Consider the following 16,814-nt stretch of genomic DNA (forward strand, 5'->3'; position numbering starts at 1 on the left):
GGACATGCCAACATAGACACCAACACCTATGGCTATTATTTTAACATTTTGAATAATTTTTAATGTTTTATATAAAAATATAAATTTTTGTATTAAATTATCTTAATGGTTTTTATTTATTAACAATTAAAAAATTCTCCTCTTGTCTTATTTTCAAAAAAAAATCAAATTTGTCAGTCTAACCTGCGTCACGTGCCCTTGTGGTTTGTCATATATATTTCCAGCATACGACCTAACATTTGAGTGCATGGCAGAACTCCATTGATGTTTTGTACTCCATTCGTGTTTTGAATTCCATGATATAGTTGTTCCAACCAGCTCACAATTCGAGCTTAGCACACCTAAGTGGGTGTGCTTAGGGTGTTGGAGTTGATGGATGTTGCAGGTTTGATACCTTCCCCCACGGTTAAGCGAGCAGGTTATATGTTTCCCCCATAACACGCAGGTGTGTGTTCTCGGGTATGAATGAGTGCCACGTATGTAAGCATGTGGGGCACATTTCCCCGTGTATGTCGGCATCACTTAGCATCGGAGTCCGGTGTGTTTGCAAAGACTTAAGTACCCTTTATTGCCATTAGCATGATGACATGGAAAGGTACTCACGACGCTTTAATGGCAATTGTTGAAATGTTTGTGCGTCATTGTTTTTTTTCATACTGCCTAGCGAAAACGAAGAAGAAGAGAAGACTGTAAAAAGAGATGGTCGACAAATCCTCCTATGACGCCCACCAATGATCGAACCAGTCGTTCAATTTATAGTTATCTTCACGAGGTAGGAATGAACCCGAAAATGTTTTCTATCTAACACAAAGCAGAAACGAGAAGGCGACCATGTGTTGGAACACAAGCTAAAAACAAAGGCGGAACGTGCAAATCTATTTACAGGGAGTGGGAGGACATTTTCGTCCAATGCATATCTATCTTACGGGAGGATATTTCTGTCAAAAGCATATCTACCTTTTTTATATGTTATTTTATTATAAAGTCATCGTGAGCAACATTGGCAGGTCCCAAGATATTCCTCCGTACACACCGGAACATGCAAATTTGTGTTCCAGGGAGAATACACAACACCCTCTCCACGGTTAAACATGATCCAAATGTCAAAACTTAAACTTATGTAAATCAAGTGTATTAGGGTGGTATGGTACTATCGTAAAAGCACCCAAAAAAGTAAGTTGATAGTTGTACCAACTACATGAACATCCTAGCATTTAAACCCACATAAAAAGTTGTTAGAGAGTGCGTGAATTGCAAAGTACAAGAGATCATTAAAAATCACAGGAGTTTGGATTGCCTACGCAACATGATAGGAATATATATATGACTTCATTCCCGTGTTATCATATTCACATTTTCAATGCCCACTTGGTAAATACCAAAGACCCTTTTCAAAAGCACACTTGCTATTGCCCATTGACTCGTACTCTTCTGCATCTAGAAGGACATACGGGTTTCAACCTACCCTTGTCTTTCAGTCACTATGCTCCCCACAAAGAGGACAGTGGCCTCCAAACTTTCTCTATAATAAGTGGAGTGGCACTCCAAAATATCCTCAACTTTCAAGTAGAGTATACATAGATAGTTAGGTAGTGCCAACATATAGGCCCATGATAGTAGTATTCTAGCTTATTTTGGAGCCCCAAACACTTCTTGTGAAAGATAATGTCATGGACAAGAGATTTGTAAAATTGACAAGGCTACCAATACAGCCTCATTAGTTTGGCAATCATTGGAACAAATTAATACTCGCTTTAAATGATGGAACACTGTTGGCGCAAATGAGAATTACTAGAAAATCTTTGCAAGATCAGCCAATATTACTTTTCAGAATAAGACATGGTCTGATTTTTTTTAGATTTATCGAGGGGGAACCCGGTTCAGGTGGTGGGGCTTGAAAGAGATTGACACTCTACCGTATGGCTCACCCCCAAGTGGTTAAAACCTGCCAGCTTGACTGTCAGAACTTCAGATAGAAAAAAGGAGCTAGGTCCAAGTTCTTTCAAGTAGCTTTAACTGGTCTAATGAGAATGAAAATGACAGAAAAGAAAACAAGGAGCTAGGTCCAAGTAGGTGCTTGTGGTGTACCTTGCAGTAGTAACTTTAAGTAGTGCACTCTGGATCCTATGTGGTCACCCGTATCCATCCCTTCAATTATCAGGTCAAAACAAGGTGGGAAAACCCCCTCATTATTAACTTTTACCTGCACCAGAAACAGTAGTAATATCTAAGGCAGATGTTCACCTAGGGCACGTTTGGAAGCGGGAGTCATCTTGTAAAGGTGAATTGAGGTAGAAAAAACATATGATTTTTCAGACCTTTCCAAACAAGCGAAAATGCTTAGTTGAGAAACGTTTTGAAAAAGGTACAACTTTTGACATGAAAGACTCTTCTAAGGGGGTGAAGAGTCTTTTTTATCAGAGTGTTACCAGGAGAGACGCCCCCTCTCTCACAAAGGATTTGAGTTGCAGGCCTCGATCTCGTGGAAGATGGCCTCTGCCTCGGCGGTGCGGCCGGAGTTGTCGAGGTCAGAGATGAGGGCGATGTAGCCGGAGGTCTTGGGATACAGTGCCTGGCCTCGAACCCTGGAGAGGAAGAAGAGGGTCTGATCGGTATCGCCAGCCTTGCTGAAGGCGAGGATGAGGTCGTTGCATAGGTGAGCATCCGGCTCGACGTCGTCGTCCTGAAGCTCGTCTCAGAGGCAATTGAGGATGCTGGAATCGACGACGTCGTGGGTGCAGGCTTGGACGATGATGTTGTAATTGATAGGATCGGAACGGATGGCTAGGTGTCGCTTCTCCAAGAGCGGGTGGAGGGCCTTCTCGAGGTCATCGTTGCAAGCACAGGCGCTGATGAGGGAATTATAGGTAAGGGGGCTCATGGGTCGAGATGGTGGGAGAGGAGGAAGGCCTCATAGAGCTTCTGTGATTTGCTGAGGGAGTGAATGATGATGGAGTAGAGGAGGTGGTAGAAAAAACAAAGGTTGTGCTTACAAATCCATGTGACAAGGGTCGATGCTGACGAGAGACGCAATGTGGAGCAGAGTGATTTTGTTTGGATTTCTTTTTCTTTTTTCTTTAAGCTGCTTGAATGAGTATTTGTGTTTTGCTCTTATTTGAGATTTGTTTCTTCTTTTTTGTTTTTTCTGTCTCAATTTCTTGAATTGGTGAATTTAGTCACTCTTGTTCTGAGTGTATGTTTTGCATACTAATTCTTGATGGAAGATTCACAAAAACCATACTGAAATCCTAATTTATGCTTTAAGCTGATTATAAACTCTAGTAGTTAATGTTGATAAAAAATAACTGAGTATTAGCAATTGTATGGCTTGAATAAAAAATAACTACAAGAATACATTGGCTAATTGGGATTATATGATTCTTGTTTTTTGAATTATGATATATGTATTCTGCATTAGTGAGGGAGAATTCTTTGTTAAGATATCTGAAGTTTGGGTCAACCTGTTGGGAAAAGAAGTGCAAACTGAATGCAACCACTTCTCAAAATAACAAAGTTTCTAGAAGAAGAACACTTATGTGCCTTGCTAATAACACATAGAATAACTCCTTCCACCCGAGCTCCAAAATAAAACCCTTATTATCCAAGGGATACCACAATATATATATATATATATATATATATATATATATATATATATATATATATATATATATATATATATATATATATACTTCAATTCACTAGAGCAAGGGATAATAAAGAAAATAAAGAACATAATAAGAAATAGAGGCATACACCAATTTTAACGTGAAAAACCCTCTCAAAATGAGAGGTAAAAACCACAGGGTTGAGAGCAACCCAACAACAACTTCACTATGTGATATAAAGAATGGCTACAAAGGGGCATACACAATGCCTAGCTACAATAAGCCCACAAATCACCATAATAGAGAAACATTAAAGCAAATAAAGAGGTGAAAGTGGAAGAATATCACATAATCAATAGTGATGACCTTCCCACAACAAAAACCCTCTTTTTCTTGCCTTAATCTTTACAAAATAAGAAGGGGATAAAAAAAGAAGAGGAAGAACACCAACAATCAAAGTTTTTCTTCTTTCTTCATCCTTTTCTCCTACTCTCTTTCTCACAATCTTGTGGAATCCCCACACAAAATAAGAGGAAGAAACCCTCTTCCCTCTATTTCTTTCTCTCTTTTCTTCAAAGAACAAAACCCAAAAGGACTCCACCAATCATACCATCCATTGTGCTCTCTTTTCTCATTTTTCTTTCTTTTTCACTTTTTCAATTTTAGTCTCTCACTTCTTGTTATTTTGCGCCTTTTCAAGCCTAAAAAAAATACAAGGTGAAGTGTATCTCTTCATCTTTCTTGAATCGGGTCCTCCACATGAAGGAGACCCAAATCTAACACATCTCTCCCTCACCGACTATGTGGAGGACTTCGCCAAACCGGCGATAGAGCAACATACTTCAAGCTTAACATCAGGCAACTCCTTGGTCATCGTATCTGCACCATTATCATCTGTATGAATCTTCTCAAGCTCAAGTAGTTTTGCATCTAACACATCACGTATCCAATGATACCTCACATCAATGTGCTTCGACCTTGCATGAAAAGTTAAATTCTTGCCAAGATAAATCGCACTCTGACTGTCACAATACAGAACATACTTTTCATGAGTAAAACCAAGTTTTTGTATAAATTTCTTCATCCACAGTAACTCTTTACTGGCCTCTGTCACTACAATGAACTTTGCCTCTGTAGTTGATAGTGTCACACATTTTTGAAGTCTCGGCCAAGACACTGCACCACCTGCTGAAGTAATCAAATATCCAGATATAAACTTTTTAGAATCAACATCACTTGTCATATCTGAATCTGTATAACCTACTAAAGTAGGTTTCTGTTCACCAAAACAAAGACACAAATTGCTTGTGCCTCAAAGATATCTCAAAATCCATTTCACAACATTTCAATGCTCTCTACCAGGATTTGAGAGAAATCTACTAACAACCCCAATTGCATGAGCTATATCTGGCCTCATACACACCATTGCATACATTAAACTACCAACTGCTGAAGCATAGGGAATCTTTTGTATATCCTCTTTCTCATTATCTGTAGAAGGACTTTGTTTCACACTCAACTTGAATTGTACTCCAAGTGGGGTGTTTATTCCCTTTGCCTTATCCTTGTTGAATCTTTGAAATACTTTCTCAATGTACTTCGCTTGTGATAGCCATAACTTTTTTACCTTTCTATCACAAACAATCTTCATGCCCAAAATCTGACTTGCAGCTCCCAAGTCCTTAATGACAAATGATTTGCCCAACTCTTTCTTCAAGTTAGCAATTCTTGAAGTGTTCTTGCCTACAATGAGCATGCCATCAACATAGAGCAACAAAATGATAAAATCATTATTTAAAAATTTCTTTACAAAAATACAATGGTCTGAAGTAGTCTTTTTGTAGCCATGTTCCCCCATAAAAGACTCAAACTTCATATACCATTGTCTGGGAGCTTGTTTCAAACCATACAAGCTCTTTTTCAATCTGCAGACATAGTCTTCCTTTTCTTCTCAAACCCTTTAAGTTGCACCATGTATATCTCTTCCTCAAGATCACCATGAAGAAAGGCTATCTTCACATCCATCTGCTCAACTTTCAAATCAAAACTTGCTGCCAAGCTCAAAGCAACTCTGATAGAAGATATTTTAACAATTGAGGATAAGATCTCTTCAAAGTCAACACCTTTCTTCTGATTAAAACCTTTTACAACCAACCTAGCTTTATATTGTGGGTGTGACGAGTTCTCATCTCGCTTCACTCTAAAAACCCAACGATTCTTAAGAGCCCTTTTATCTTTAGGCAACTGTACAAGCTCAAAAGTATGGTTGTTATAAAGAGATTGCATCTCATCTTTCATTGCTTCAATCCACTTCTCTTTTTGCACGTCTTGCATAGCTTCACCATATCTCTCAGGTTCTCCACCATCAGTCAACAAGATATACTCATGTGCAGGATATTTAGTGGATGGTTGTCTCTCTTTAGTAGATCTGCAAAGTGGCTCTGTAGCTGAAGAGGTACTTGTCTCATGCTGCTCAACATCATCACCATCAGACATATCTAACCTGTCAACATTCGGATGTGAATCTTCAACATCCTCATGTGTGTCATTTTCAACTGAATTTGGAAAAATGACAAAGGAACATGATCTATATCAATCAAGTTGTCACTGCTCTAAGATTTTTCCTTCACCACTTTCTCAATGTCTTCAATGGTTTGGTCTTCAATAAAGAAAACATCTCTGCTTCTGACAAACTTATTCTCAATAGGATCATACAACCTGTACCCAAACTCATACTGACCATATCCCAAGAATATACACTGTCGTGTCTTTGCTTCCAACTTTGTCCTTTTATCTTTAGGAATATGCACAAAATCTTTGCACCCAAAAATACGCAAATAGTCATAGGAAACATTCTTTTTAAACCAAACTTTGTTAGGAACATCACCATCTAAAAGAACATAAGGAGACAAGTTAATAACATGAGTCACTGTGCACAATGCTTCACCTAAAAAAGGTCTTAACAACTTTGCCTCTCACAACAAATATTTAACTCTTTCAACAAGAGTTTTATTCATTCTCTCAGCTATACCATTCAACTGAGGAATCTTAGCAGGAGTCTTTTGATGCCTTATACCATGCATCTTACAATACTCATCAAATGGTCCCAAATATTCACTTCTATTGTTAGTTCGAATGCACTTCAACTTCTTTTCTTTTTGTCTCTCAATAAGAGCATGAAATTGCTTGAATGCATCAAACACTTGGTCTTTTCTCTTCAAATCATAAACCCATAACTTTCTTGAATGATTATCAATGAAAGTCACAAAATAAAGTGCACCTCCAAGCGAACTCTCTTTCAAAGGACCACATATATCTGAGTGAACCAGTTCTAAAAATTTTTTCTTCCTTGATGAAGGATGACTCTTGAAAGATACTCTCATTTACTTCCCAACCAAGAATGAGTACATTTTTTCAACTTCTCTTTCTTCATTCCAAAAAGTAAATTCTTCTTTATCAAACATTCAATGCCCTTTTTGCTCATATGACTCAACCTCTTGTGCCACAATTCAACTGACTTCTCATTATCAGTCATATTCATAACATCCTTTGAAATCAATGCATGCAAAACATACAAACTATTGTACTTCTTTCCATGAGCCATAATCAATGAGCCTCTAGTGAGCTTCCACTGTCCATCATTGAATATACTACAAAAGCTTTCATCATCAAGCTTTTCAGCTGAAATTAAATTCAAGCGAACATCTGGCACATGCTTAACATCTTTAAGCATCAACATAGTTTCATTGGTGGTTTGCAAATTTACATCATCAATACCAACAACTTTAGACAAACCATCATTGCCCATTCTCAACACTCCAAAGTTACCCAGAGTATAAGTAGCAAAGAACTCTCTATTTGAAGTAACATGGAGAGAGGCACCACTGTCTATCACCCAACTAGTATCATGACTAGTCAAGTTCACCACATCATCATCATAGACAACAACTAACTTAGTCGAAGTAGTCGCTGTGACACGATCATCATTCTTCTTTTCTTGTTGTTCACAATTCTTGTTCTCTCTCTTCAACTGAAAACAATATTTTGTAATGTGCCTCTTTTTTCTGCAATGATGACACTTTATATTCTTATATCTTGATCTTGATTTGCTTCGGCTTTTATCTTTACCCTTCTCATCCTTAAATTTACTTATTCCCCTATTCTCAATGACAAATGCCTCTGACTGTGGAGAATAGCCTTGAGATTTCCTTCTCATCTCTTCATTAAGGATACCGGCTTTAACAATCTCCATAGAAAAAACACCATTAGGAGCAGAGTTGGTGAGTGAGACCCTAAATGTCTCCCATGAATCCAATAGAGTAACAAGCATTCAAAGCCCTACAACTTCATCTTCAAATTTAATACTCATGTCAGACAACTGATTAATAAGCCCTTGAAACTCACTCAAGTGGTTGGCTATAGAGCTTTCTTCTTTATGCTTGAGTTGCATCATCTGTCTAAGTAAATACAATTTGTTGTTGTCGGTCTTCGAAGCATATAAATTTTCAAGCTTAGTCCACAATGTCCTTGCATGATTCTCATGTTAAGTATGATTATAGACATTCTCATCAATGAATTGCCGAATAAAACCATACACTTGCTCATGCTCAAATTCTCATTCTTCATCACTTTTAGATTCAAGTTTTTGAGTAGCAAACACCGAAAGATGCATAACCTTAACAAACAAAAGATCTTTCAACTTGTTCTTTCATAAATTATAATTTGTGTCATTCAAACTAATCATCCAACTTGTGCTTGTATTCATTCTTTAACTTGAGCCTCTGATACCACTGATGTTCAGAAAAAATGCAAACCGAATGCAACCACTTCTCAAACAGAGGCGATGACAACAAAGTACTTAGAAGAAGAACACTTCTATGCCTTGCACATAACACATAGAATAACTCCTTATCATCTAAGGGATACAAGCTCCAAAATAAAACCCTTATCATATAAGGGATACCACAATATATATATATATATATATATATATATATATATATATATATATATATATATATTTTGATTCACAAGAGCAAGGGATAATAAAGAAAATAAAGAACAGAATAAGCGATAGAAGCACACACTAATTTTAACGTAGAAAACCCTCTCAAAATGAGAGGTAAAAATCACGGGGTTGAGAGCAACCCAACAACAACCCCACTATATGATATAAAGAATGGCTACAAAGGGGCATACACAATGCCTAGCCACAATAAACCCACAAATCACCATAATAGAGAAACATCAAAGCAAATAAAGAGGTGAAAGTGGAAGAATATCACCTAATCAATAGTGATGACCTTCCCACAACAAAAACCCTCTTTCTCTTGCCTTAATCTTTAGAAAACAAGAAGGAGATAAAAAAAGAAGATGAAGAACACCAACAATCAGAGCTTTTCTTCTTTCTTCCTCCTTTCCTACTCTCTTTCTCTCTTTCTCACAACCTTGTGGACGCCCTACACAAAACAAGAGGAAGAAATCCTCTTCCCTCTCTTTCTTTTTCTCTTTTCTTCAAAGAGCGAAACCCAAAAGGACTCCACCAAGCATACCATCCATTGTACCCTCTTTTCTCCTTTTTCTTTCTTTTTCAATTTTTCAATTTTAGTCTCTCACTTCTTGTTATTTTGCTCCATTTCAAGCCTAATAAAAATGCAAGGTGAAATGCATCTCTTCACCTTCCTTAGATCGGGTCCTCCACATGAAGGGGACCCAAATCAAACACAACCAATTGTTTTGTTCAGTGGTTGTTACTAAGCCCCGAATGCCGAATAATCAGCTTTCTACGTACCATTATAAAATTTTTCCATGCACAAACAAACAAGCAAAAAAAATTCTCATTCTTTTTCAGCCTGTTTTTATCATGCTACACAAACAAGAGAAAAACTTTCTTTTGGAGAACTCATATCAAAAACTCTCACAGGCAAAACTTTATTTTCCTATGAGAGTTTTTCTCTCTTCCAAACATGCCCCTAATATGGCTACATTGGTGCAAAGTTGAATCACTTTCAACAGCAGCCAACCAATGAGTGGTTGGTGATGAGAGGGTGTTTTTTCGAAAAATGACTGTATTGTACAACAAAAATGATGTATTTTTTGAAAAATTTTATAATTTCTTAAAATTTGCCTGATATCTAAAATCTCAAATATTCAACTTCAGAAGGACCATTTTAACCTTCACACAGTGGACCTCTTGAGGTTTGTGCGATATATCAATCTTCTCGTCAGCTACCGCAAACACTCACATAAATATAGATTCACATGTTTTTTTTTTGTGAACGTCCTGTAACTCAAACTTGTAAAAAGTTCACAAATATTTCACTAAATTCGCATATATTATACGAAAATTGCATGACCAAATATGTGAACTTTCTGTAACTGAAATAAAGAAACTTTGCTAATATTTTACTAAATTTGCATTTATAGTTCGAAGTTTGTATAGGGTCGTGCGGATATCATTTGGTTAACTAATCCTCAAGGACATCTACAAATAAATGGTGATCTATGCATATAATACATTGCAAAGTTTCATGAAATTTGCATGCTTATTGAATCATATATAGTCATTTTTGTTTATTTTTTTCTTTATCTTGCTTATTTCTAGAAATAACCCTAACGCTTTTCTTTTAGAACCCTCAGTATTTTTTCTCTTTCTTTGCAGTGATTTCTATAAAAAAAAGTTTGCATTCTGACGAGGTTGCGGTATCATTCGCATCACATCCAGTTTCCAAGTTAGGTCGAAAGGAGATTTTCATAGCCCCTTGTGTATTTGTGTTGTTGCATTCTAAACTTTTTTATTTTGTTTATATATATGAGCATTTAATAACCTCATGTGTATTTGTGTTTAGTTGTTGTTGTAAATATTTTTATATATTTTTCTATGATTTATTTAATATTTACCACCAGATTTACTGTTTTGTGATTATTATGTTTTGGGTTTTTTTAAAGTATGTTAAATGTTTTACAAAATATATATTTGTTAAAAAATATTTAATAAAATTCTTGTTTGCTTCTTTATATTTATCTAAAAGTTTTAAATGAATTGCTTCAATGTCATATGTGTATCTTAGGTAGTTCATGATGAATACTTACAAGCATAAAGAGAAACATGGAAGCAAAAAGGGATCTGATCTGTTATGGTAGCTACCTGCAACCTCTTGATCTATGTTGTGGTACATCTCAGTAGTTTAGGAGGTACAGGAAAAATATGGTCAAATAACTAAATCAGATAGGTTAAAACTAAGCTCGGTAAGTCATTCGAGTAGGGATTTCAGTCCATATCTGTAAGGGTCTGATCCCGAGGGTCTAGGGTAGTCTAGGGATGTCTAATAGGGTCTAGGGTTGGGTGTTGTGAACTCAGACTGAGACGTCTGGTTGGTTGGTGAGACCAAATAGGATAGACAGGATATTTTGCCTAATCGATATAATGCAATTTTGGATTTTTGGGCTTGAGAAATGTATAATGCTTTATCAAAAGTTGCAGTATGGGTCAAGGGATAATACATAAGTTTTAGGAATTGATATAAATACCTAGGATAAGTCTGGAGTGGTCTGATCAGCAGAACTACGATTGATAGGGATCTTTTATGTTCCCTGATAGGGTCTGCTTCGTTTCAGTGAGGGGGATTTATGAAGGGCTTGTGCTCTCAAAGATCAACCACTACACTACGGACATGCACCCTAAAAAAGAGAGAGATAGAAGTGAATCAAGGGGTAGGGAGGTGAGGAGAGAAACGAGACGAGAAGAGGACATCAAAGGGTAGGGACGCTATAGAAAAAGAAAGAGAGAGTGGTTTAGGAAATCAATTCAATCTCATTAATTAATTCATTAAAAAGGAGTTCTTCAGACCTTTATATATAGCATGAGGGCCTAGAGTAGAGTTCTAATCAAACAATAAAATTAAATGAATCCATAAGTTATAAAAAAAATCTTACTGTGAAACAAGAACTAGACTAGAGAGAGGATTCTATAGTCTTACCTTTGTCATGACTTCTACTCTAATTAAAAGTCATAATTAATTAAGGAAAAAAAACTTAATTAGACTCTACATAATTAACTTGAAAAACATATAGGGAGGAGAGAATGTCCCACCATGTTTCTCCAATTGAACCCCCACCTCCTCCCCCCTTATCCCATGTGGGCCCTACCAGGTAGCTCTCCTTGATTCTAACGTTGACATGTGTCAAGTTCTCCTTTTTTGTATGGACATATGTTCATTGCCCTTTTCACACTATATTTAGTCACATAAGCTTCTACATCAACATAATGGATCCCACACACAAGCTAGAATGAACCTCTATGGGCATGAGGTGGTGTCTGAGATTTGGAGCGCAGATCCTAAGGCATCTCCTAAAAAGCAGGCCGTAACAAATCACCACGCTCTGCACCACTTTTCCCTCAAAGTGGATTTACTTTGTCCTTCCACCAGGGTCTGATATTTATTTGCACATTTCGACAACAGTTTATGGAACCACATGTATTGAGATTGACTTGTTTGCTAGCTCACATCTGCAGGAACAGAATTCCAAGAGGATAGTAAGAAATCCCTTAAGCAAGTGGCACACATGAAGCACATCCCTTTAAGGATCAAATACCACCTTTTGATATATTGCACCCGTTGCAATGAAGTCATGGTAAGTGCAACCCGGTGGCCTAACCAGATCTAAGGTGGGCTATTGAGCATGCTCATCCTTTGGGTTAGGCCAGAAGACGTTGCTCATGAAATCATGCCAGATGAGATGCGTGTGAGTAACTGCATGCACTTAGATTGGAAGCCCTAACGTGTCATTAAAAATATTCCCTACAACTAAGTTTGTGAGTTGTAGTAGGAGAGGGCGGGAGACTATACTTGGCAGTTGGTCAGGTCGAGTCAAGGGTAGCTCAGTTTGAGTGCCCTACACACCTGGAAGCACATCGATCCTTGTGGGTTGGGTACTCCGGGTCATTGCTACAAATAAGGGTGCTTGCCTACTATGCACAAGGGTGTCCTCCTCTATAGTCATGGTGTGGCAGTTCATTATGGTTGTAGCCATGTGATACAGGTTGGTTGACCTGCCAGTGTCGCTGGGCGTGCTTCTGGTGCATTGTTGTGGCACCAATGATGACCCTGCAGGGGGAGGAATCACCGCTGGTGGCAAATCTATCGATGGGGTATAAAACTTTGTAGGACTGTCGTGTAGATATTAGGGCCTCCAAAGGCCACTATTGTAGATGTCGAATCTCTTCGTGGTTCGGTCCTAAAAATCAGTCCATGTGGGTTTCCAATGTATGAGGTCAAGTCACTCATACCTTCGAAGGGCACCACCTTCAATGCGTGATGACTCATCTGGTGAGGAAGAAAGGGAATACCATTTCTGAGGTGGTTGGGTTGGTAGATTCGTTCAGACCTAGTGAGGTTTTTTACCGCTTTTGCCAAAGTCTATTATGAAGGAATAGAGAGGAGAGGTAGTGTTTGTGACTCCATTTTTTGGGCACTAGTTTGCTTGATGGGTTTGATGATTTTTTTTTGTAGATTTATCCAAATACACAACATTTATTTCTTTGTGATCTTCCAACTGATTTTGTTTGTCCTATCTCACCTTGATGGTTAGAATAGTAGTCCATTTCGATTGGGTTTGTACTGTTGTTTGTCTTCTTCGCTGACAAGGTCTTTTAGGATAATTATAACATTTGACTGCCTATACTGTGGAGACTGGTGTGATTGTCCAACTGATTGTATTGTCTTTACTGCCTCAAGATTGTTGGCTTGCTCATGTTGACAGAATGGAGTAGGGTAGATACCCAAGTCATCATTCTCTGTGGTTTGCTCATTGTCTCCAGTGAGTTGGAGATCTCCTTTATCCAATAAGTCTTGGATAATGTGCTTCAGGGTGATACACCATTCAGTGTCATGTTTTGCGGCATGATAAAATTTACAGAATTTTAAAAAATCATTTTCCTTGATTTGAGGGGGGTTAGGAACCTTTGGGAGTTTGATGAGTTTGGATTTCATCAAAACACCATAACTTCAATGAGAGATTGTAGAAATCATATGAACTTGTGATCTTGGGTCCAACTTGAGAGTTTCTTCTTCTGCTCCCTTTCTGGATTTTACTATTTTGGATGTATGTATTGTCCTTGAAACTTTTGTTGATTCTGACTTTGTGATGGTCCATATTGTTGTCCTTTATTCTTTCTAGGATTCACGATATTAACTTGGTTTTTCGGATTAGACCTTTTGGTCCTGGTATCTTTATTGTTTCCAATTTTTTTAAGTAGTCCATCATACATTACCCTTTTGTGGTTAGACTCCATCCAACTAGTTGCATCTATAAGCTCTACGAAGGTATCATAATTTTAAGTAGCAAGGACTTCCTTCAATGGTTGGTTGAAGTTATTCATGATCATAATGATAGCATGTAACTTGGTAATTAGATCCTTCATACAATGATAATCAAATCTCCATCAATTTATAAAGTCTTGTGCATCTACATCTTTCTTTTGCCTAAGATCATTGGCAAGACATCCACTTTGAATCTAAATCTTTCAATAAAGATATTCATCGGGGTTTAGAATTGTTGGATCAGGTGGACATCCATGGTAGAAAACCAGGATCCTCAAGAACCATCGAAACAAAGCTCAATCATTGTTGAGACAATCAATCTGAGCAAGCATCCATGAAGAAGGTAATATGGGTATGAGGATTCCCAGTCTCATTAAACTTCGTAAACTTCTGGGAGATTAGACCCAAAGGTTTTGTGTCCTGGCTTAGGACAAAGTCTTGAATCTCGTAAGGTCTTCGTTCTCCTTTGGCTCCATGCATATGAAGAGTCACATTTCTCAGCTCTTCTTTGAGATTGCAGACATGTTCCTCATACTAATTGGATCAAAAATTTGTTCTCCTGGAAACTGGATTTACTGGCAGTTCTGGGATTCGAATCGATCAAACTTTCCTTATCAGCACCTATTGTGCCTTACGCTTCTGACTTTGCTTATAGCTTTGTAGTTTGGCTTTGTTTTCTAAGAATTTTTGTTGTTTCCCTTGCATTATGAATTTCAAAGTTGCATTAGAATTTTCAACTTTCTCTAAGATGGATTGATCCAAGAATTCATCTACTATTCCTTTTTCCTTGTCTCTCTTCGACTTGAATGTCTTCCTCATCCTCTTCTTCTTCTTCTGGTTCTTACTGATCTTGTTCTTCCTTAATAGGTTCGTTAATGGATATCCCACCAAATAGAAGTGCTCCCAAATCTTAGAACAAACTCCCAACTAGCAAAGATCTTAACTCTCAAGTGCCTTTGGGTAATTTTCTCAAATTCGCAGATCGATTTTAGATCCTGAGCTCAGTTTGATCAGATGGGTTAAGGTTCTCAGAACCCTACCCCAGCTCAAATGCAAATTGGTTCCTTGGAGGATCCATAGAATTCTTTTGTGGGACCATAATTTACGATGTAATACAATCAAGGGTCTAAACAAGTCAAATAGCACACAGATCAAGATTTTGAAAACAGGTTTTTCAATTTCTCCATGAATGCTCTATGGATCTTTGAGGTCTGCTCCATTGTTGAGATGACTGTGTTGCGGAATGTATGTACTTTAGACTTGATCTTATGAAAAAGATGAGTTTGATGGCAGATGCCACGAGACTCAGGAAAAATACAAAGACTTGAATGATATACGAACGTTAGAATAACTAAAATTCAAAAAAATATATAAGATAAATAAAATACAGATTTGATTAACCAAATCTCACATAAGGCTTAAGAAGCCCTTTCTATGTTTGATGAGTGTGGGAGAGTATGAACGGCACTTTGGCTAGGCTCGAGCTCTGAATGGTGTGAGATAAGATGGTATGGACCCTAGGTCTGGTTAGGTTGGCTAAGTCGACTAACCTAGATAGGCTAAGCTAGGTCGGCTAAGCTAGGGTTTATGGAGAATTTGATAGAATAAGGTTGTTTGAGTTCCAAATCCCTCAAAATAGAAGAAGGTGACCTCTATTTATAGTTTTCTAAGTGGATCTGAATATATTTCATGCATATCCGGGTCCAAAAAAGGATCTATGACTGAAATCAAAAGAATTCAAACCAAGAGCTAGGATTCGATCTTAGTGATGTGATTTAGCTATATAATTTATGTCTAATGAGGGTCATTAAGAAGTGGGTTATCCTTGGTTGGCTAAAACACTCAAAATCAGGTGGGACACTTTTTTTTGAACCTACCAACACGAAAAAACATCAAAAGATTTAACAATAAATGACCCGAGAGTTAACAACACATGACACCATAACCGAAAATGGGTCAATTTGAAATGAGATATGAAGACACAAGTTTAACGACAATTCAAAAGATGTAACAATAATTTAAAAGTATTAACAACAAATCAAATGTATTAACAACAAATTGATTTGTCATTAAAACTCTGAAACTGGTTTTGGTCATAACTTTTGATTTTGATGTCAGTTTGACTTGATTTTTGGCTTGTTGAAAAGTTTAGAACCTCTTCTTCAACTTTTCTTTCGGTTAAAAACCTTGAAGAGATAGTTTTGAAGGTCAAAATCAGATTAAACTAAACTTTGATGGTAAAATAGAGGTTTTTGATATGACAAATATCTTAGTCCGAAATTGGGTGTCTACAGAGTGTTGTCTAATTGTTTATAATACTGTGTACGCAACATATAATTACACGAATACTCACAGACAAATGATTTAATCAAAGTAAAAATAGAATATACAAAGACAACTCAAAAACCATGCAATTCTTTCACAACATAACTAACTCATGCTAATGTCTCAAAAAAATAACTAATTCAAGCCGTTGTTTCAAAAAATAATAGGTTCAGTTGATAAAGATGTGCTTATCGAAAAAACTCATCATTGATGATTTTTTGTGGATGAATCACCTATGATTTGCTAGAAATTGTTGCATGAGGAAGCACATCGAATACCATAAAAAATACTAGTTTATGCAAAAATAGCCATGAAGTGCGACAATCAGTTTGTATACATTAAAAGAAATTTGCATTTAATGCTCGTAAAAAAATGCAAACAAGCATATTCGCAATGACATGATTTGCAAAGTTAGTACCTAATTTGCGGACTTCTTGAGGATCATAGGAAGTTTGCACTATATCCCATGAAGTTTGTATTATATATATGCAAATTTAGTACAGTATTTGGGATGTTACGATATATTAACATGAGGTTTGTACTATATCTTGTGAACTTC

This window comes from Nuphar pumila, chromosome 8 (genome assembly GCF_984573655.1).
Source record: "Nuphar pumila chromosome 8, dmNupPumi1.hap1.1, whole genome shotgun sequence".
NCBI classification, from domain to species: Eukaryota; Viridiplantae; Streptophyta; class Magnoliopsida; order Nymphaeales; family Nymphaeaceae; genus Nuphar; species Nuphar pumila.